Source organism: Magnolia sinica, chromosome 17, assembly GCF_029962835.1.
Source record: "Magnolia sinica isolate HGM2019 chromosome 17, MsV1, whole genome shotgun sequence".
NCBI classification, from domain to species: Eukaryota; Viridiplantae; Streptophyta; class Magnoliopsida; order Magnoliales; family Magnoliaceae; genus Magnolia; species Magnolia sinica.
Window position 1 is genome coordinate 53,035,537 of NC_080589.1, and position 21,599 is coordinate 53,057,135.

The 21,599-nt window shown below is 40.9% G+C and overlaps 1 long non-coding RNA gene and 1 pseudogene across 1 annotated transcript in view; both read left to right on the forward strand.

Annotated features, from left to right (window-relative positions):
- Nucleotides 1-874: 874 nt before the first annotated feature.
- Nucleotides 875-21,599, forward strand: part of LOC131230250 (uncharacterized) — a 52,141-nt gene continuing 31,416 nt past the window's right edge. Inside the window, exon 1 of the long non-coding RNA XR_009163947.1 lies at nucleotides 875-1,095. This is a non-coding gene — a long non-coding RNA (uncharacterized LOC131230250). The remainder of the gene's footprint in view (nucleotides 1,096-21,599) is intronic.
- LOC131230244 (MDIS1-interacting receptor like kinase 2-like) lies at nucleotides 5,227-12,417 on the forward strand (annotated as a pseudogene).

The following is a 21,599-nucleotide window of genomic DNA, read 5'->3' on the forward strand; positions in this document are numbered from 1 at the left end:
TATTAGTTTCTAGTTCCTCCACTTCTATCCAGCCATACTGCAGAATGTTTGGAGTTTAGGTTCACTTAGATCACTACTGTTCAGTATCATCACTGCATTATGCTTATGAATAGTATAAATATCCACGACCTACCATTGTCATTAGATCATCTATCAATCGAGTCCTTTGAAGACCACACCCTGGTCACATGTTGCTGACCAATCCACCTCAATTGTTCATCCACACTACATATTGCAAGTATTTATCTTCTCTCTTTTTGCTTTTTCTGTTTTTCGTTTTAAAATTCTTTACTTGGTTGTTTATTTGTTCATTATATTAAGCTTCAGACACATCAATTAAATTGACATTTTTGGCCTTTAATTTTAATCTTTTTATATCCATCATTTGTTCTATTGAAAAACATAAAGCCTAGTAAAAGAAAAATCATTTAGCATAGCGGGTTGGTTGGCTAAAGTAGCTTCTCCTACCCTAAAATCATATATGATATGTCGAAAAACTCATTCTACTTTGCGAGATACAGCTGTTTTGAGGTTCTGACGATCTTAATCACGTCCACCTCCGATCAGGCCTTCTCTGGTCCATCTTGACCATGAATGTGTCTACAACCTGCTCTACATCACTTTCCAACCTTAATCTGGCTCAAATCATGGATGGATTGGACATCACAGGCACATCACGGTGGGCCCCATAGCAGTTTTCATTGCATTTGCTCCCTACAAATCCTGATAAATGAGGCCCATTTAGATTTGTTATCTCATTTTCCCTCCTTCAGAAACCAATTTGATTTCTCAGATTGGAAGCTCGTAGCCGTCAGTCTTTAGACCTTCTTTTTGGACCACATCAACCGTCCATTTGTATGTCAGTAATCGAAAAGTCACAATTCTCGTACCAAGGAATTTTCTACAACCAGTCCATCCACAACTGGACAACAAATCATTGATCTGCATTATCGAATAATGGGCTCACTTCACAATTTCTCACATGATGCATGTACTTGGTTGACCAAGAGGATGTCATTGCAACTGGAGGGGGCTGACCTGATTCTGTTCTTTGTTATTGGACACATCTGGACAGATACTTGTGTTTACTAACTGGTTAGTCGGAAAATACTCTCATCCTTTCACTCTTTTCTATTTCTCTTCCAAGTCGGTAATTGTTGGAGTTGCAATTCTCCCATAATACATCGCAATCTATGTTTCCCTATCTTGTTTAATGGAAATAACTTATCTAATAACCTAAATTTATATACTGTTATTTAGTTTCTACAGCCCCACGTTCCCATCTTTGTGATATATAGCAATTATGAATTGTGGTAAGATTTAATCACATCCGTGTTTTATCTCAGACATTTTGATATTGATATACACACACAAAGCTACGCACCAGTTTGCACGTCATTACGTGCGAACCTTGCTATCAACCGTCGAATAAGGCAGACAGTGTGGATGAAGGCACTCTTAGCGCCAGCTTGAAAGAGCAAGGACTCTATTACACTTATGCCGAGTGACCGAATTCAATATGGCCAAGTTGAGTAGCGAGACTTGAAGTGACATCACCAAGTTCTATGGGCCCATCTTGATGTATTTGTTGCATCCACACTGTCCATCCATTTTTATAGATTATTTTAGGACATAAGAAAAAGAATGAGCATATCGAAAGTTGGAGTGGACCCCACCACAAAAAACAATAGGGAGAGAGACACACTGTTAAAACCTTCCTAAGGTCCACTGTGATGTTTATTTAAGATCCAACATGTTTATAAGTTAACATAGACATTAAAGAAGGGAAAATACTAATATCAGCATGATTGAAAGGTGACCGTTACTCTTGATCTCCACTGTTTTGTGTGGTGGGGTCTGCTCAAGCTTTGGATCTAATTCATTCTTTGGCTCATGCCATAAAATGATCTCTACGAATGGATGAGCTACTGTATTTAAAAAATAAAATAAAAAATGAACAGTTGGGAAAAGAAAACTTAACCATTGATTTACTCTGTACCTCATGGCCCATTTGAAAAGTTCAATTATCTGATTTTCCAGCTGTTGATTCCAACGCTATTGAAAGTTCAGATATTGCACAAGGTTTCATATTTTCACATATGTCTGCGTGTGAATGTGTACCTATCTACACGCGTGTGAAAATTAGCAAATCTCAACGCGATAAGTTACAAATAAGCGGGTTTTCTTTGGGGAAGCGAATTGCCCGTGAGCGGGCAAGGAGATATAAGTGTGGCCGGGGCTACGTGGGGCCCACAAAGATTTTCGTGAAATCCACTACATCGATTTGTTTTGAAAGACCACAATAAGATATGATTATAAAAATAAGTCAAATCCAAAATTCAAGTGGGCCACACCAACGTAGCAATGGAAATGGAAATGTTCACCGTTGAAACCTTTCCGGAGCTGACAATCATGTTTATATGCCATCGAAACCGTTCATAGGGTTATTACCAATAAGATAAACTCTAGGCACAAATATCATCTCGATCCAAAACTTCTGTCACACCAGGCGTCCAATCCCTACTGTTTCGCGCCCAGGGTCACATGCAATCCGCTTCCTTTTTTTCTCCTTAACATGCCCTTCTGGAATCCGCTTCCTTTCTTTCTCCTTAACATGCCCTTCTGGATGTACCCGTGAACGTGAGCGGACTACGTGGGACCCGGGATCTACCGAGGTGGGGTGAGACGCGCTACAGAAGTGACGTCACCTAATTATGTGGGCCTCACATGATGTATTGTTGTATCCACACTCTCTGTCCATTTGTAGAGATCATTTTATGGCATGAGCCAAATAATGAATTAGATCCAAAGCTTGAGTGGATCCCACCACAGAAAACAGTGGAGAGAGTAACACTCACCATTAAAAACTTTTAAGGGCCACAAAAGTTTTCGATCAAGCTGATATTATTCTTTTCCCTTCTTTAATTATTGAATTTATAAAATAAGAAAATTAAATAAAAATTAAAAGGAAGTAAATTAAACGTTAGAATTATTTTTTTTTGTTAGCTTGTTGGTACAAGCTACTGTCAGTGCACACTTCACTGTTAGCCACGCCTAGGATAGTAACCGAGACTACAGTGTTGAAATGAGGTATCTTTCACTCTATCTACTACTTCAGCCATGGGTCAAGGTAGGTTTCATATATATATATATATATATATATATATATATATATATATATATATATATATATATATATAATTTTAGGCTTTATTTTAGACTATTTTGGAGCGGGGGCCACCATTTTTATTTAAAAATTTTCAAAAAATAAAAAATAAAATCGTGATCTATCTAACCCATATTCAATCCGATCCGACTCGGTTTTCTCGGATTGGATTAGGCCAACAGTGGCCCGGATCAGATTGGGTTAAATGACCTGGACTCAGTCCCAGATTGAATCGAGTTCGAGTGAGGCCAATAAATTTTGGACCGAGTTGAGTTGGACCCAATCTAATCCTCCTCGACTCGATGGCCAGCTTTATATGTAGCTGGCGTATTGACGTCAACAAGTTCTGTGGATCCTATCATGAGGTATATATTATATCCAAACCATCCATCCATTTTGCGAGCTAGTCATGAGGCTTGAGATGAAAAATAAGCCATATCTAATGATCAAGTGGACCACACAGAAAAAAGCAATGGGGGATTGAATGTCTACCATTGAAACCCTTTTGGGGTTCACAGACATTTTGGATCAATATTAAATTTTTTGTCCCCCTTCATCCATGTATTTTTTTTACCTTATGAGAAGATTGCATGGAAAATAAACGTTGTGGTGGGCCCTATGAAATTTTTAACTGTGAAAATCATCATCTCCGTTGATATTTGTGGTGTGGTCCAGTTGATCTTTGAATATGATTCACTTTTTGGATAATACTCTACAATGATCGCGATGATTATATGAACGGTGTGGATATGATAAATACATCATTGTGGGGCCCATGTAACATTGATCTCCTTCGAACCTTTCTTACAGCTCGGAGCACGAGGAGCGTCAGCGCTCGTCTTCACACCACACGTACCTACACCAGCTGTATAGTTGTGTGTTCTACACCAGCTATATATCTGGTGTATTGATGTCAGCAATTTCTGTATATCCCATCATGAAGTATGTGTTATATCCAAACCGTCCACCTATTTGGCGAGCTAGTCTTAAGGCTTGAGGCTAAAAATAAGACAGATTTAATGATAAAGTGGTCCACACTACAAAAAGCAGTGGGGGATTGAATGTCTACCATTGAAACTCTTTTATGGGTCACGGAGATTTTGGATCAACATGAATTTTATTTTATTTTCCCTCTTCATACAGGTATTTTTGACCTTATGAAGATATTGGATGGAAAATAAATATTATAGTGGGCCATATAAAGTTTTAGCGTTGAAAATCATTATACCGCTGCTATTTCTGTGTGGTTTATTTGAGCTTTAGATATGATTTTTTGTTTTTGTTTTTAATCTAATGCCCTAAAACGATCTCGAAAAATAGATGAATATAATAAATACATCTTTGTGAGGGCTCATGTAACCTTGATCTCCTTTGCACCGTTCGTACAACCCGGATCTCGAAGAGCGTCTGCGCTCGTCTTCGGACGACACGTATCCACACCAGCTATATAGCTGGTGTGTGGTACACCAGCCAATCCGCTTCCGGCGACCAATTCTGACACAATTTAGATGGCATTTCTCTTTTAGTCGTTCTTTTTCGGTGTTTTCTTCTAATTTTTACACACAGCTCCACCTGGCAAAAAATCACCAGGCCCCGTTACCACTCCTTGGAGAGTTGTTCGGACTTGAATGTACGCATATACAATGGTTGCTTTACCTGATTACCATCAACCTTCTCTTATAAATACCCATCCATCGTAAGTTGGTAGCATACCATAGGCAACAGCAACCATGGCCATGCACAAATCTCTCCCCTTTGCTTTTCTACTCATTTTGTGAGCCTTTATTTCTTTCCAAGTAATATCATTTGCAACAGCAGCACCATCATCCACACTCTCAGAAGTAAAGGCTCTCATGAAATGGAAAGCCAGCCTCTCAGCATCACAAGCTCTCCATTCATGGTCTCTTCCTTCTGCTAATTCTACCACCAACATATATAATCTCTCCATGCAACTGGACTGGGATCTCATGCAACATCCTTGGAAGTGTAACAAGGATAAGCCTACCCGGTGTCGGTTTGCAAGGTAAGCTTGATAACTTGAGTTTCCCGTCATTTCCAAACCTCCTTCATCTTGATCTCAGCGATAACACACTCATAGGATCCATTCCAGCCCATCTTGAACCTCTTTACAAACTCACGTCCCTGAATCTGTCTGCAAATGAAATAATTGGATCAATACCTCTGGAAATAGGGAATCTTGTGAATTTGAATGAGCTTGACTTGTCCATTAACCATCTAGATGGTTCCATCCCTTCCACTATAGGAAATCTGACAAAGCTTTCCATCTTGTACTTGGACCGAAATCAAATCTCTGGCTCCATTCCTTCACAAATCGGGAATCTACAAGCTCTGGTTGAATTGTCGTCGTTCCAAAACAATCTGACTGGTCGGATTCCTCTTGCTTTAGGTAATTTGAGCAACCTTGCATTTTTTGTATCTCTACGATACCCAAGTTTCTGGTACAATTCCACCTTAAGTAGGGAATCTGATTAATCTCAGAGAGCTTGACATGCCCACTAACCTTCTAACAGGTTCTATCCCTTCCACTTTAGGAAACTTATCCATGCTCACTGTTCTTTATCTGTTCGAAAATCAATTCTCAGGTTTTATTCCTCTAGAACTTGGGAATTTAAAGAGTCTCATTGAGTTAGCATTGTACAGTAACAATCTGACTGGTCCCATGCCTCCTGCTTTCGGTAATTTGAGCAACCTTACAATTTTGTATCTCTACAAAACCCAAGTTTCTGGTTCAATTCCACCAGAAATAGGGAATCTAGTTAATCTCAAGGAGCTTGACTTGTCCATTAACCATCTAACAGGTTCTATCCCTCCTACTTTTGGAAAGTTGACCAAGCTTACGTTTTTGTCCCTTATTTACTGTGAATTATCTGGTTCCTTGCCTCAAGAAATGACAAACATGACAAATCTTTGGAAACTCTACGTGGGTGACAACAACTTTTCTGGCTACTTACCTCAGTTATGTCATGGTGGATCTCTTGAAAAATTCACTGCGCCAAACAACCATTTCAGTGGTGAGATCCCAAGAAGCTTCAGAAACTGCACTAGCTTAACAAGACTTCTACTCAACGGAAATCGACTCACTGCAAATGTATCAGAAGCCTTTGGTGTATACCCACATCTCACATACATGGACGTCAGCAACAACATGCTGTTTGGTGAACTCTCACCAAACTGAGGAGACTGCCAAAACTTGGCAAAGCTAAAATTCTCCGGGAACATGATCACCGGTAGAATTCCTCTAGAGATTGGAAGTTGACGCAGCTAGAAGTGCTTGGCCTTTCTTCGAACCAACTAATAGGAGAGATTCCAAAGGAATTTGGGAGGCTGACTTTATTATTCAACTTGACTTCCAATGATAATCAGCTTTCTGGTCAGGTACCTCAAGCGATTTGAAAACTATCCAATTTGGAGGTTCTTGACTTGTCAATGAATCACCTAAGTGGTCCAATACCACCTGAAATAGGGGATTGCTCCAAACTCCTGTATCTGAAGTTAAGCGAAAATGTTTTAAATTGGAGCATTCCTTTTTAGATCGGTAACTTCGAACACCTACAGATCTTACTAGATCTAAGTCATAACTCCTTCAATGGAGAGAGATCACCACAACTCGCAAAACTGATTAGGCTGGAAAAGTTAAACCACTCCCATAACATGCTGACAGGCTCCATTCCGCATTCTTTTGAAGAGATGTTCAGCTTGCAATCCATTGATTTTTCATACAATGCTTTGGAAGGTCCTCTTCCTAGTAGCAAAGCCTTTCAGAAGGCTCCGGCAGAGGCATTCATAAAAAACAAAGGCTTATGTGGTAAAGTGCAAGGTTTACAACCTTGCAACGCCTCTTCAATTAGTCATGGTGATGGAAGGAAAGGCCACAAAGTTGTGATCCTCATTGTTCTTCTCTTCTTAGTATTGTTTCTTTTATTTGCAATTGTCGGCATAATTTCTTCCATTTATTATCAAAGACGAAGAAGAAGAATAGAGAAAGGGGTTCTTGAAATGAGCAGAGGAAATACATTTTCAACATGGAATTATAATAGGATTACCACATTTGAAGACATTGTGGAGGCGACATAGGATTTTGATGACAAATACTGCATTGGAACTGGAGGGTATGGGAAAGTTTACAAAGCAAATCTACCAGCAGGCCAGGTAGTAGCTGTGAAGAAACTTCACCCACTCGAAGGCGAGAATCAATCTGATCAAAGAAATTTTAGGAATGAGATAAAAGCATTAACGGAAATCTGCCATCGCAACATTGTGAAACTTTATGGCTTTTATTCACATGCTCGATTCTTATTTCTAGTCTATAAGTACATGGAAAGGGGAAGCTTGGCAAACATCCTAAGCAACGATGAAGGAGCAGCATAGTTGGACTGGACTTTGAGGGTGAAGGTTATCAAAGGTGTGGCACATGCTTTATCTTACATGCACCATAATTGTACCCTGCCGATTGTCCATCGAGACCTATCAAGCAACAATGTTTTGTTAAATACAGAACTTGAGGCTAGTGTCTCTGACTTTGGAACTGCACGATTGCTGATACCCGATTCCTCAAATTGGACTACACTCGCAGGCACTTGTGGATACATCGCTCCAGGTTAGTTGCTAGTACGATCTCCAAGCTTTAAAAGTTTTATTAGTAATTGTGGTCTTTATTTTTCTTCAGCTTTTTTATCTTTTGTTGGCACTTATATTATAAAGTTTCTGAATATATTAGCATACTGTTGAAGAATGTGGCAATATAAGGCAACTGGAATATGAGAAAAATAGTATATGAAATTGCTCTCTTTTCTCTAATCCGACGATTGTAACAGGCCTTGCAAAGAAACATACTGGGGATATTATTCCAATCCTTCAATTTATTTAGTTAAAAATTAGAGGTTTTGACGTACGCCTGCATATCCTTTCAGCTATTGTCAAAGAGCTTGCTTTTAAACTCTTTCCAAAAACCAACATACTATTTCAAAATAAGGTCCTAAAGCCATCTAGTATGACTTCAACTAAAGGATGGCTTAATCAACCAGTCATTATCTCATAAAAAATAAAAATAAAAATCGTTTATCCCTGTTTTCAAACAAACTCAATGATTATAACCTATGTATTTCATACTAATATTGAACTATGCCGTGGACCCCACAATGATACTTGTCTCAAATCCAAAGCATGGGTAAGTTGCAAGGTACGAAAAAGTCCACTATTTTCGCCATCTTATTTTAGGCCATGGGCCCAAAATCAAGCAGTTCTAATGCACAATTAGGTCCCATCACAGGAAAAGGTATAGGTTGGTAGTTTATTACCATTGAAATTATTAATGGTTCATTTTTTAAAGCCATCCAAACTGTTGAAACGATATTTCCAACTGTTCAGAAAGTTATTCCCAGTGGGCTGAATGTAACCACTGAATTTTTATACCTGATCTAAAATTTCTTTAGCCCCATGACATATGTTCAATATATACCTTTATTTGTTATGCTGCCCACATCCCGGCAACCATCCATCATGCAAACACGTTCATAACTAATGTGTTGTGTTCTACGTTGCGACAATTCAAGTCCAATAAAATGTTACACGTAGGCAAGGCGTCAGTGGTTATCATGATCTGTTAAATCTTTGTGGGGCCCACTTTTATGATGTTTGTCGCAAATCCAAACCGTCCACCATTTCACCATCTTATTTTAGGGCATAAGTAAAAATATAGTAGATTGAATACACGAGTGGGTCCCACAACAGAAAAAATTGGTCACTAGCTTACAACAGTTGAAACTATCGATAGTCAATTATTATTATTATTTTTTAATAATACTTTTAGTCCATCCAAATTGTTAAAATGGCATTTCCAACTGTTCAGAAGGTAATTCACAATGGGTTGAATGTAACCACTTGATTTTGTCCATAATCTAATATTTCTATGGCCCGTGACAATTTGAAAGGTGTACGTTTAATATGCACTTTTACATGCCGTGTGGCCCACTTGAGCTTTTGAGTCGGATCATTTTATAGCCCAAGCTGTAAAATCATATGAGGGAAATGGTGGACGGCTTGGATTTTTCTCAAACAACATGTTGGGCTCCATGATCACCATGCCCAGAATTTCACCACCTATGGGTACTCGAATCCTTGGAGTTGAAACTCCTGAGAGTCTACCACCCGAGCAAGAGTAAGGACCCTGAGGTGGAGTCAGTTTTGTGACAAACCATCAGTTGTAATCAAATCTTGGCAGGACCCACTTTCGTGATGCTTGTGATAAATTCAACCTCCTACCTGTTTGCCATTTAATTTTAGGGTGTGGGCTCAAAATTGAGGTTCATCCAATGCCCAGGAGGGTCTCACAACAGCAAAATGTTGGACAGTGGCAGTGACTCACTTGAGCACTTGATCTCCCTCATCTTTAGGCGGATAAGTAAAAATAACATGGCCAAACTTCTAAACAGGATAAATTTCTCTTAAATATCATAGTGGCCCTATGATTATAGAAACCACTTGTAGTGAGACTCAGGAGGAGTCGTGAGATGTGACACAAGGCAACAATGGTTGTCACTTTCCATTGAATTTCGGTGGAGCACACTTTCGTGATGCTTGTTGCGAATCTAAACCGTCCACCACTTTGCCGTCTTATATTAGGGTGTAAGCCCAAAATCCAAGTGGATCAAATGTACAGGTGAGTCCCATTATAAGAAAAAGTATTTGGTAGCTTACCATCATTGAAACTATCAATGGTCCATTTTGTATTTTTAGGCCATTCAAACCATTGAAATGGCATTTCCTAATATTTAGAAGGTTATTCCTAGTGGGTTGACCCTAACTGTTGGATTTTGCCCCTGATCCAAAATTTTTGTTGCCCCGTGACTGTTTGAAGAATCTTCAATTGAATATGCACTTTTACCTAACCTGTGGTCCACTGGAGCTTCGTATCGCCTTGCCTTAAATTCATGAGGGAAATGGTGGATAGCTAGGATATATATCAAAGAACATATATAGTGGACCTTATTATCACAACAATCATCTCCCAATGAATCTAACGTGGAGTGAGAGATGTGATAGGGCATTAATTGTTATCAAATCTAGGTGAGGCCCACTTTTATGATGTTTGTGACAAATCCAACTCATTCACTAGTTTGGCCATCTAATATTAAGGTGCGGGCTCAAAAATCGAGTGTGATCGAACCCACATGTGGGTCTCACAACATGTCAAACTTGTGAACGGGGTGGATTCTCTCAAACATCACAGTGAGCCTCACGATCATGAAAACCATCTGCAGCAAGACTCACGAGGAGTCAGTGTGATAGTGACACGGGGCATCAGTTGATAAACAGTTTTCCCCAAAAAACAACAAACATTTTAAAAGGAGTATCTAATATGTAATTGTATCAAACGATCAATGGTAAAATGACTATGGTGCAAAAGATAGGCGTTTTTTGGAAGGGTTTCACAGCTTTACAATTCAAGCCATCCATGTGATGTCTTACACACTAAATGCCCCACACAACAAAAGAAGTTCTAAGATTGGAAAATCCTAGCCATTGAATTTACCGGCTTTCTTTGTTGAATATGCACAATTGGTTCGCTTCCTTTTTACCCTTGATCGTCTATCTGCTAGCCACCAAAAAGGTTTGTATTTCTAATTAGGAGAATTATTAATGCATGAGCCATCCAAAATTGGGGCTTATCAGTAGTTTCGATCTTAGAACTATGGGTCCCACCATTACAAACTAAAAACCTTATCAGAATATCATAGAAACTCTTTGGTGGAACATGTTTGTTGGTTATTTCCTTTACTTCCCATATCTTTTTAGAGAGAGAGAGAGAGAGAGAGAGATTTGGTTTGTCGGTTCAGAATATTGATACAAGTAATTATGCTAAATCCATTTTAATTTTGTGAAACAATGCCATTACCACCCAATCCTTGCCGATGAAATGTGTAGCTTCAATGATGCCTATACGCGCACCATTACACTCTAGTTCATACATGCCAACTTCTCATGCATTTGGGACATTTGAGGCATACATAAAGGTTGGCTCAACCATGCAGATGACCCGACACTATGATTATACTAGTCCGCTTATCGGGCATGCCACTACCACATGAAAACAATAGATAGTTCAGAGAGAAAAAAAACAAAAAAAAAAACAAAAAACCAACAGTACGCACTTAATGTATATATGTGGCATGCCTGGTGAGTTGACCATCCCGACTTTCCTAGCAAGATCATCCGAAAGCCTGGCCCATCTTATTCACCTCCCAAATGTATCAAACACATCTTTGTTGAGATGCCTTAGGGTTAGCAAGCACAAAAACTTACAAGATATGAAACCTAACTTAAGAAACTCAGGATATATGATTAGGAGTTTATCTATTGACAATTAACAAAGAGAAAAGAGCATGACTGATTATATTCCTTCTTGTAGAGCTTGCATATACAATGAAGGTGACTGAAAAATGCAATGTATATACCTTTGGTGTTGTGGCACTTGAAGTGATGATGGGAAGTCATCCTGGGGAGCTCATCTCCTCTTTGTCATCGTCAAGTAGTAGACAAGATACACTGCTAAAAGATATGCTGGACCAACGTCTCTCAGATCCGATGGCTGATGTCGCACATGAAGTCTTATTTGTGGTATCCATGGCTCTTGCATGCATTCGACCAGATCCAGACTCTCGGCCAACCATGAGATATGTGGCTCAGGAGCTATCTATTGGAGGGCCTTCTTTCTCTCTACAGTCATTCCATGCAGTTACATTACGTCAACTGATGGATCTGAAGGTATAGTTGGGTGGATGAAAATCACCAAGTTTGTGGGCATGTGGTGGCATGAACATTATTACTATGTGTGTTTATTGTATGAAAATCATCGAGCATAAAGAAGGTGTTTTTCTTGTTATGATATGTACATAATTCAGTGTGTAGAATCAATGTTTATAAAAAAACGTAGCATTTTAGTGTTGGTGATCGAAATCTATATGTAATAAAGTATTTGAAAGAATAAAGATGTTTTCTTGGGTGATGATTATCTTCTAACTAGAGGGTTTCAAGCCAAATAAAAAAATCAACCTTCTAGGAATTAAAATCATTTTCCTTATATATACTAATGTATTATGAAAAGTAAAAGAATGAGTTCATTTATCTGAGAGAGATGGTCTAAATTTCTTTTTTTAGAAGGCAGGGAAGAAAAGACTCTTTTATTACCAAGGGCTAAGACCTAATTGAACAAAAAAAAAAAGAAAAAGAAAGGGCAAAGCCCTAAAAGCAAAGGAAACAAAAAAGCCCACATATTGGGCTTGAAACAAGCACTCACACCCTAGGCCAGAAAAAAAAAAAAGAAGAAAGAAAAAGAAAAGCTAAAGAGCCTAAGCCCTAGGCTAGGGATGGAGAACCCACACCCAGGGCCTTGGAAGAAATTAAAGAAAGGAAAATCAAATGAAAAGTTAACTTGCTAGCAAGAAAAAATCGAAAAGTAGCACCAAATGGAGTCCTAGACAATCTTAAAATAAGTGCTTTCTAGCATTTTCTAATAATCCAAGAGGAGAGATATAAGAGTACACTAGCTAATAGACTTGTTGATGCAGAAATCCGATCGTCCCTTCTAGACCGCCGTATACTTGAAAACCACACCACAATGGGGGTCGTGGCTACTGTAGGGGACCCTCCGATGCCAAAGTTAGAATAGGCACACTAGGTCTAATAGAGCTGAGGAATTTTTGTACGTACCTTTCACCATAGATAAGGCCCTTATTTATAGCATGTTGGTGCCAATTACGTAGATGGTAACTTCCCTACTTAGTAGGTGTGTATTATAGAATGAATCTCCTCCCGAACATGTCATCTTTATCCTCCCGAGATCTTTGGTGAGGATCCCGAGGAAACCTTACCTCAACGACAATATCTCCAAGTGGTCAGCCTCCAATGGGCTAGGGGTTGATGATCGAGTCCGACCTCACAGGCAAGGTGCATGAAGTCCATGGTCGGTCTTCGATGACCGAGGCTGACATTGAGGTCGGGTTGATCGGGGTCCTGCCGTTCGAGTATAGAATCGTTGATTGCGGTCGTGATCTTCGGTAGAGGTCAAGTCGGTATTCAAAGGTTGACCACTAGTTACAATGGCGAGACAACTGAGGTTGAGGTCCCTTCCAGCGGTCGGGACTCGAGCTGTTCGTGGAGGTCGTGTTCAAAAGCATGGACCAAGCTCATCTCCATGCTTCGTGTTCTTTCTCATGGAAGGAGTGGGCTGACTTTCTCTTCCACGCTTTGTGTTCTTCTTCATACAGGTCGTCTAGGCGGCGAGGACCGAGCTCTCTGCCTCTTCTATACTTTGTATTCTCGCTCATACAGGTTGTCTTACTTGGTTCATTTTCACCCATAACAAGACTCATTGTACATGAGAGTTTGAAGTAGAAATCTCACACCTCCTTATTATAAACTTCAATAAGAACATTAAAATATAGATAATATTTAATTATGGATGCCAACAAAAAGGGTTTCTAGACTTCTATCTCCTAGCCTATGCATGTCAACCTCTAAGATAACTCCCTAGATGGCTCTTGAGGAGAGAGGATAGAACATGAGCCCAATTCTTATATCATTTATTTTGACACAAGATATTATCTACCAAGGGTCGGGATATCTTTGATCATGGTTTTGAAGCACAGGAAGACTCGCTCTATTATGCAATGTGGGGATATCCCAGGCAGCAAAAAGCGAGCTTGTAGAATTGGCACCAATAAGTGCTTGAAAACAAAAATGACTCAAGATTTCAAAACAATGATATGGTCTAAGAACGGCTTTCTTTTAGAGAGATTTAGAATTGAAAGTACGGTTATATTCTCCCTCCCAAATATGTCAAACAAGTGCCAGGAAAGAAAACTTGCTTTGCATGTTAGGAACATGACACATGTAACCATCGATAAGATTTCTAATAGATTTTTATTTTTATTTTCAAAATTGACAGATTTCATTGATAAAACAGAGATGCTTTACAGGTGACATACAAAAATTCAGGCTGCGCCTCCAATTCAAAAAGATGGCGGGGGCAGCCTATCACATGAAAGAAAACTAGAGTATCCTCATTAAGGTTCTCTAACTGTACCTAGGCCTGCTCTGTCTAGAAAAACTTCCCCTCTGATCTTCAGTGGGAGGTCCGGGAGCTGGTCGAAGTCCTTATCCAACTGGATTTCACTGCCCAAGTGAGCCAGCCCATCAGCCACTCTGTTAGCCTCCCTCATGACATGCTGAAAAGAGATGGTGGCTTTCCCCTGGAAAGAATCAATCGTCCTCTTCCAGTAGATGGTGTTCCACGGGCTAGGATTATTGTTAGAAGAGATACAGAAAGCTACCTCAGAGTCACTTTCAACCTCAATTGCGCTTAGCCCTTTTTTCAAACAGAGTTCGAGACCGTCCAGCATTGCTTTTACTTCTGCCTGGAAATTCGTTTTGATGTCATAACCTCTGACGAATGCAAAAACCAACTCACCTCTACATTTAATTTCACCCAACCTGCTTTTGGTCTCTTCCACTTGATAATGCACATGGGTTTGGCTATGCGCTGGATTGGTTGAATGCCCAAACCATGCAACACGTCGATGTTGCTGACAGTGTTGCTCGACGGGAACGTGAACGATGACATGATAACAGAGAACCATCTCCGAATTTTGGTTGTGAATTGGATCACGTTCATGTGGAGATTGTCGAACCGTTTCATGTTTCTAGCATTCTAGATTTCCCAGAAAATTAGCTCGGGGGCTATTCCTCGGAGAATTCCAATGGTTGAGTTCCCTTTAGCTAAGCTCCAAGGAAAGAGACTAAGAGCAAAATGGAGAATCGCCGCCAAATACAAGAAGCAAACCGACCGTTTGAGAATAGATTATCGAGCGATTCCTCTTGGTGGTTATCTATGTCTTCGCAGCAAGAACAGCAGGAAGCGAGAATTGCTCCCCTTCTTTTGACGCTGATGTCCACCGGGATTGCTGCATTAATAATTTTACAAGAGAAAACAGAGATTTTCGGAGGTAGCCTGCTATGCCAAACCCATTTCGCCCACTGTCTAGACATAGATACCACGCGTATCATCTTCCAAGCTGATCTAATCGTGAAATTACCTGATGGTTAAGCTGTCCAAATGACGTTGTCCTCTCCTGTTGTGGTTCTAATTCCCTCATCCTGTATGTGCCTTTGGACGTGTGGCAGGATCAGATTGGCAAGAGGCGAACTCGAGAGGAATCCATCCCTTCCCAAGACGTCATTAATTTTCCTATGGAGCAGGTTTTGGGTCATCTGGCCTAAGAGGCAGTCTTTGAGGGGACCAAGACCTGTCCAATTTGTGGTCCAGAGTTTGCTATTACCATCACCCACCATTAGCCGTGACTTGCCTTCCACCAGATTGGTCCAGTTTAGGATTTCTTTCCAGCACTTAGAGGCATTCATTCTGTTAGGCTGGCCTGTGGAGTGAGCTTCTACCCTGTATTTTGCTCTCATAAAAGTGGCCCATATGTTGTTTCTGTAGTCGTTGATGGCCGTCCATGCCATTTTAATTCTGAAAGCTTTCATCATGTCCTTGAGGGATTTGATTCCCAGACCACCTTCTTCTTTCGGGGTTGTTATTGTTTTCCATCTAATCCAGTGCTAATTTTTCTTAACTTCGGTCAAACCCCAGAAAAAATTCGCCATCCCTTTCTCAACTTCCTTTAGAGTCCGTTTAGGCACTTCCGTCACTGCTATCGTGTGAACCGGAACGCTACTCAGCACATGTTTGATAAGAACTGCTCTGCCAGCTTGGTTTAGGAAGCGACCTTTCCACCCAGCGATTCTATGTAGGATTTTGTCAAGCATGGGTTGAAAATGGGCTTTCTTTGGTCTACCTCTTATCAGGGGAACCCCTAAATAAGTTAGGTTTGCAGAGGCCCTAGTTTTCCCTATCAGTGTTTCTATATTTCTGCAGCAACTTTCAGCCATGTTAGATGGGGTGAGTAGGTTACTTTCGCCTTTGTTTATGACACTGCACCAAAATTGTTGAGGATTTTAACACTTTAGAAATTTAATGCTTCTGTTAGTGAATACGATGGTATCATCTGCAAACAGGAGGTGGGTAATGATCTGGTCTGTAGTGGAAGTCTTATAAGGTATACAGAAGGCCCTTTCTACACGTGCATATTGTTGCTTCTGCTGAGGGCATCCATCATCAGGATGAATAGACTGGGGGATATCGAATCTCCCTGACACAAGCCCCTTTCTGATTTGAAGAAACTGCAGGCCTCACCATTTATTAGAACCAAAAACCAAGCTCCCGTCCAGCAATTTTCCGCCATCGCAACCCACTGTTGGCTGAACCCAAATCAGAGGAGCACTAATTGGAGAAAGTTCCAGTCTACCCTATCATAAACTTTTTCGAGGTTTAGCTTCAGAATGATGTTTCCACCTCTCACTTTCTTGTTTATGTCTCGTAGCATTTCTTGCGCTAGAGCGATGGTATTGGAGATTGATCTGCCTTGGACGAATGCTGCTTGTTGTTTCGAGATGAGCTTTGGTAGTATAGCGTTCAACCTAGCTGCAATGATCTTAGAAAAAACCGCATACACACAGTTACATAAACTAATTGGACGAAATTCAGAGAATTTTTTTGGAGACTGGGTTTTGGGGATGAGGCAGATGAGGGTGGATAAGAAAGCTCTTGGAATTTTACCTCCCTTGAATAGATATATAGTAGCGTTTAACAGATCATGCCCCACAATATCCCAACAGGTAGCAAAGAAGGCACCCGGTAGACCGTTTGGACCCGGAGCCCCATCAACAGGCATGCCTAAGACTGCGCTCTTCACCTCTTCCAAGGTTGGTTTTGAGAGGAGGGCCACATTATCGTCCGCTGAAACTAGCTGAGGAATGTGGTGAAGAATGTCAGCAGGATCTGATGTTTCTTCCTTCTTGATCAAGTTGGTGAAGAAGGAAATCGCCTCAGCTTTTATCTCCATCTGATTTTGGCAGCGGGAGCCATTCGGAAGTTCTATGGTAGAGATGAAGGACCTCTTTGTTATCTCATTTGCTGCTGTGTGAAAGAACTTTGTATTTTTATCGCCTTCCTTGAGCCACTTATTACGGGATTTTTGTTTGCAGAAAACTTCTTCCATGCTTTCTAGGCGAATTAGTTCTCTTTTGGCTTCAGTTAAATTGTCGATATTCTTGATGTTTGGGGTTGCTGAGCATTGGTCTTCTAGAGTGCCGACTTTTGCTTCCGCTTGCTTGATGAGATTGAAGATGTTGCCAAAACTGTGCTTGTTCCAGGCTTTCAGAGCTAACTTGGTGTTCTTCATTTTGCTGAGCAGGGATATCATTGGGTTACTGTTGGTTTCTGACTTCCAGGCGGCTGAAACAGTTTCTTTAAATCCCTCATGCAATGTTCACATCCGTTGGAACCTAAAGGGGCGTAGGATCGAGGGTGGGGGCTGGGGGAAGGTTAGTTGAAGCAGAGAATGGTCTGAGTTGATTATCGGAAGGTGGTGGACTTGGAAGGTTGGGAACATGTGAATCCACTCCACCGAGCAGAGGGCCCTGTCCAGTCTGGCCCACTTTCGGTTTCTTCTTATCTGATTATTACACCACGTGAAGTTGCAACCACAATAGCCTGCATCGATCAGCCCTGCTTTGTTGATTGCTTCGACGAAGTCATTCGTAGTTGTGGTTGTTAGGTTGTTCCCGCCTATATATGGTTCGTGATAGCATTGAAATCCCCACAGACAATCCAAGGGCCTGGTGTACCATTGGCTATGTCTACTAGATCTGCCCAAAGTTCCCTTCGACAGATTAATGAGTATTTAGCATAGACTATCGTGATTAGGAGTTTGTTCGCACAGCCCTGCATAAGGATCTTGAAAGTGATCATCTGGTTTAACTCCTTGATGATTTCAACAGAGTTTGAAGATGAGTGAAATACCCAAATCTTTCCTTCTGAACCTGCATTGGAGAAAGAAGAAGTAAACCCCATTTTGAGGCCCGTCTGAATCCTCTTAGAGTCATTGATCATTGGCTCTAGAATAGCTACTAACGACGTCCTGTGATTTTTTATGTCCCTCTTGATTGACCTGATGGTGGGTGCATTCCCCACCCCACAAGCGTTCCAAACTAAGATGCTATCCATCAGACAAACATCTCGTGTTCATAGCCCTGTAGTGGAATCTTCTGCTTTTACTTCTCTGGCATTCTGTAACTGCTTCCTTTAATCTTGCTGATCTCCTGGTATTGTTTCCTTGCTTAGATTCTTGGTTTGTTCCTGCTTGGGTAGGTGATTCCTGTCCTTGGTTCAGTTGCTGGCATCCTTTCTTTGCCTTCAGTCTTTTAGTTGGCACCTGGTTCGACTGATGGATCATCTGCCCGTCATTTATGAATTCTATACCTGTTTCTATGAAGTAAGGTGACAGGTCTACAAGAAACTGAGAAGGGTCGATCTGCTCTTCCTCCCTTTCTACAGCTTGAACGTAGACCGTCTCCACCTGCACATCCTCCCTGTTGCCTGATTCTGAACTGTGTCTGTGAGCCTGATTCTGAAGTGGGCTGATCTGCACCTCTTCTCCTTCTGCTGCTAGATAAAGGATTAGGTGGATCTGCAGCATGTGACTCTTCTTTGCATGGTTCTGGATTGGCTCGATCTACAGCTCCTCACTCTCCTCTGCATAGTTCCGGACTGGCGCGAGCCGCAACTCCTCATTCTCCTCTGTATGGTTCTGGAATGGGTCCAGCTGCATATCCTCCTCCTCCTCTGCTTGAGGGGACTTGCTGCAGATAGTCGTTCCTCCTGGATCGGGCATTCTTAATGTTGGGTCTGGATTAGTACTGTCACATTCCTTTCTTGGCCTCGCTCCTTCCGAAAGAGAGTGAAGTCTGTCCATGCCTCTTTTAGATGCAATGTTGACAATCGCTGATTGAGTGGCTCGTAGGAGGTGGGAGAGGAGTGTGTAGAAGAGGTTCTATATGAGTTGGAACTAACTCTTGTGGGAGCTCTTGAACAGACAATGTGGTTGTGGCATTATTGCAAGCAGAACATCCGTTTACAGCCCTATCCTCTGCTTCACCTCCTAGATTGTTGTTTCCTTGATGGGAATTTCATCGAACATGTGTTGGGCCATTCACATTTGGATTTTTTGCCTGGTAAAAGGAGGATTCTACCCATTGTTTTGTTGAAATTTCTTCACCTGTAACTTTGGGGTATCGTTCTGTCGACCAGCCATGCCTGTCAACCATCATCACTGGATTCTCCATGACCGCATAGAATGGGTATGAAGATTCACCAACTTGGAGATTGATGACTTTAAACAGATCTCTTCCAGGCTTCAATTTAATTTTTATTCTAGCGAACATTTGGAATAGGCCAAATTTAGTACTTGTATCAATTTGTACCACTTTCCCGAAGTGTTGGCCAAGATCGATGATCACCGATTCGAACCAAGCATGCATTGGTATGCCATATAGTCTAATCCAGTCTCCTTCACTTCCCAGTCCTCTGTTCAGGTGCCACTCTTCAACTTCACCAGATCCAAAGCTGTATGGAGAGCTTTATTGGATAGGAAATCAATGAATTCTTTCCTGGATTTAAGCAGAATCAGGAAGCTCTGCAAATCTAGAATCCCTGATTTTCCGAATCAGCATTAGGATAGATATGTGGTTGTTCTGTAGAGCTTTCCTCTTTTCTTCCACCGCCGCTTCGTCCGCAACAGACGAGAACAAATCATCGGGTTGATTTAAGGATGTAACAGGACGTGAAGAACCCTGTATCGCTTGCAGATAAGGTTTCTTTGGCCCAGGTAGTTGCGTAATAGAGGGCCGATGTTGGATTTCCTTTGATTTATGAAGCACTAGTTTCAGGGGAGTTCGAAACTTTTGCTTTGCATCCCTAACCACCAGTCGCCTCCCGACTATTTTCTTTCCGTCCAGAACTCCTTTAGCTGCCCTGACATCGTCTTGGTAATGGTATCTAACAAAGGCATATCCACGGGATCTGTTTGTACCTGGGAATGAGGGGATGAAGATATCCAGCACCCTCCCATATCTACCAAAAATCTGGGACATGTCATTGATAGAACAGTCGAAAGGGAGATTGCCCACAAAAATGGTGAAATCGTTCCTCACAGTTGGCCTTACTTCTCCTGCTGATTTCGTTGGATCCACCTTCTTTCTCCTCACCTCCGTCCATTGCCGATCGGATTCCCTGACCGCTGTTCATCCCCTTTCCATGTCTGGTGGATGCGAAGCTCCATGCGAGTAGGATCTCCTCCTATGAGATTCAATCCTCCCCATCCTACTTAAGAGTTTCTTGAGATTGGTGTGAGATGCGTATCCAAATGATGATTGTGATTAGGGTTGCTTTGAACACCCTTCCACATCTCCATGATAGTACTCACGATTTTCTCTCTTTCCAAGAAACGGCCAGATTTCTAATAGATTGAAGAAGAAGGATAAATGGCTAAATGCGATTTAAGTGAAGCCTTTCCCAAATCCAAAGAATAAAGAGATGTAAAGAGATGGTAAGTTTTGGCTTCTTTAGTTAAAAGAGAAAAGAAGAAAAAAGAAAGAAGAAGAAGAAGAAGAAAAAAAAAAGAAAAAAAGAATGACGAATCCACTCTAGAAATGTGACTAAGATGGTGGTATTCTAGCTCAATGCAAAGTTTCTATGAATATACGCCAGTCTATAGGGGCATAATGAGCAACCCATGCCTTTCTTTACATCTAACCCTGATGTTAATAGCCCTGTGACTATCATTAAGAGAGCCTGGGATTCATCTGGTCCCGTGCCAATTCCACTCCATGTTTGGGAGGAATGGAAAAGCTTGGAATTACATTAAATGGAATTGCATTGGGTCTCGTGCCAATTTCACTCAATGTTTGGAAAGTTGTGTGGGTCCCACCATGATGTGTGGGTTATATCCACACCGTCCACCCGTTTATTGAGACTATTTTAGAGCATGGGCCAAAAAATTAGGTAAATATAAAGCTCAAGTGGACCCCACCATAGAAAGCAATGGGAATTGAATATTTACCGTTGAAAACTTCTTTGGGGCCACATAAGTTTTGGTTCTATCTCAATTTTAGGCCCATGTCATAAAATGAGGTTACAAAATAAATGAACGATTTAGATATAACACATGTATGTTATTCTAAGTAATTTCAAATGATGGTGGGTATATCCATTCAATGCACCATCGTATTATCAACAAAGCATGACATTAATTTTATCCCATGGCAATAGGGGACAATCCCTGCCATGGGTAATAATTATGTCTTCTCAATCCCATCCCACCTAATCCCTTCAACCCATGCCTTTCTTTACATCTAACCCTGATGTTAATAGCCCTGTGACTATCATTAAGAGAGCCTTATGTTGCTTGGATATTTCCAAAAATTACATAAATTGGAAAAGCTTCCTCACCTTTGAAAA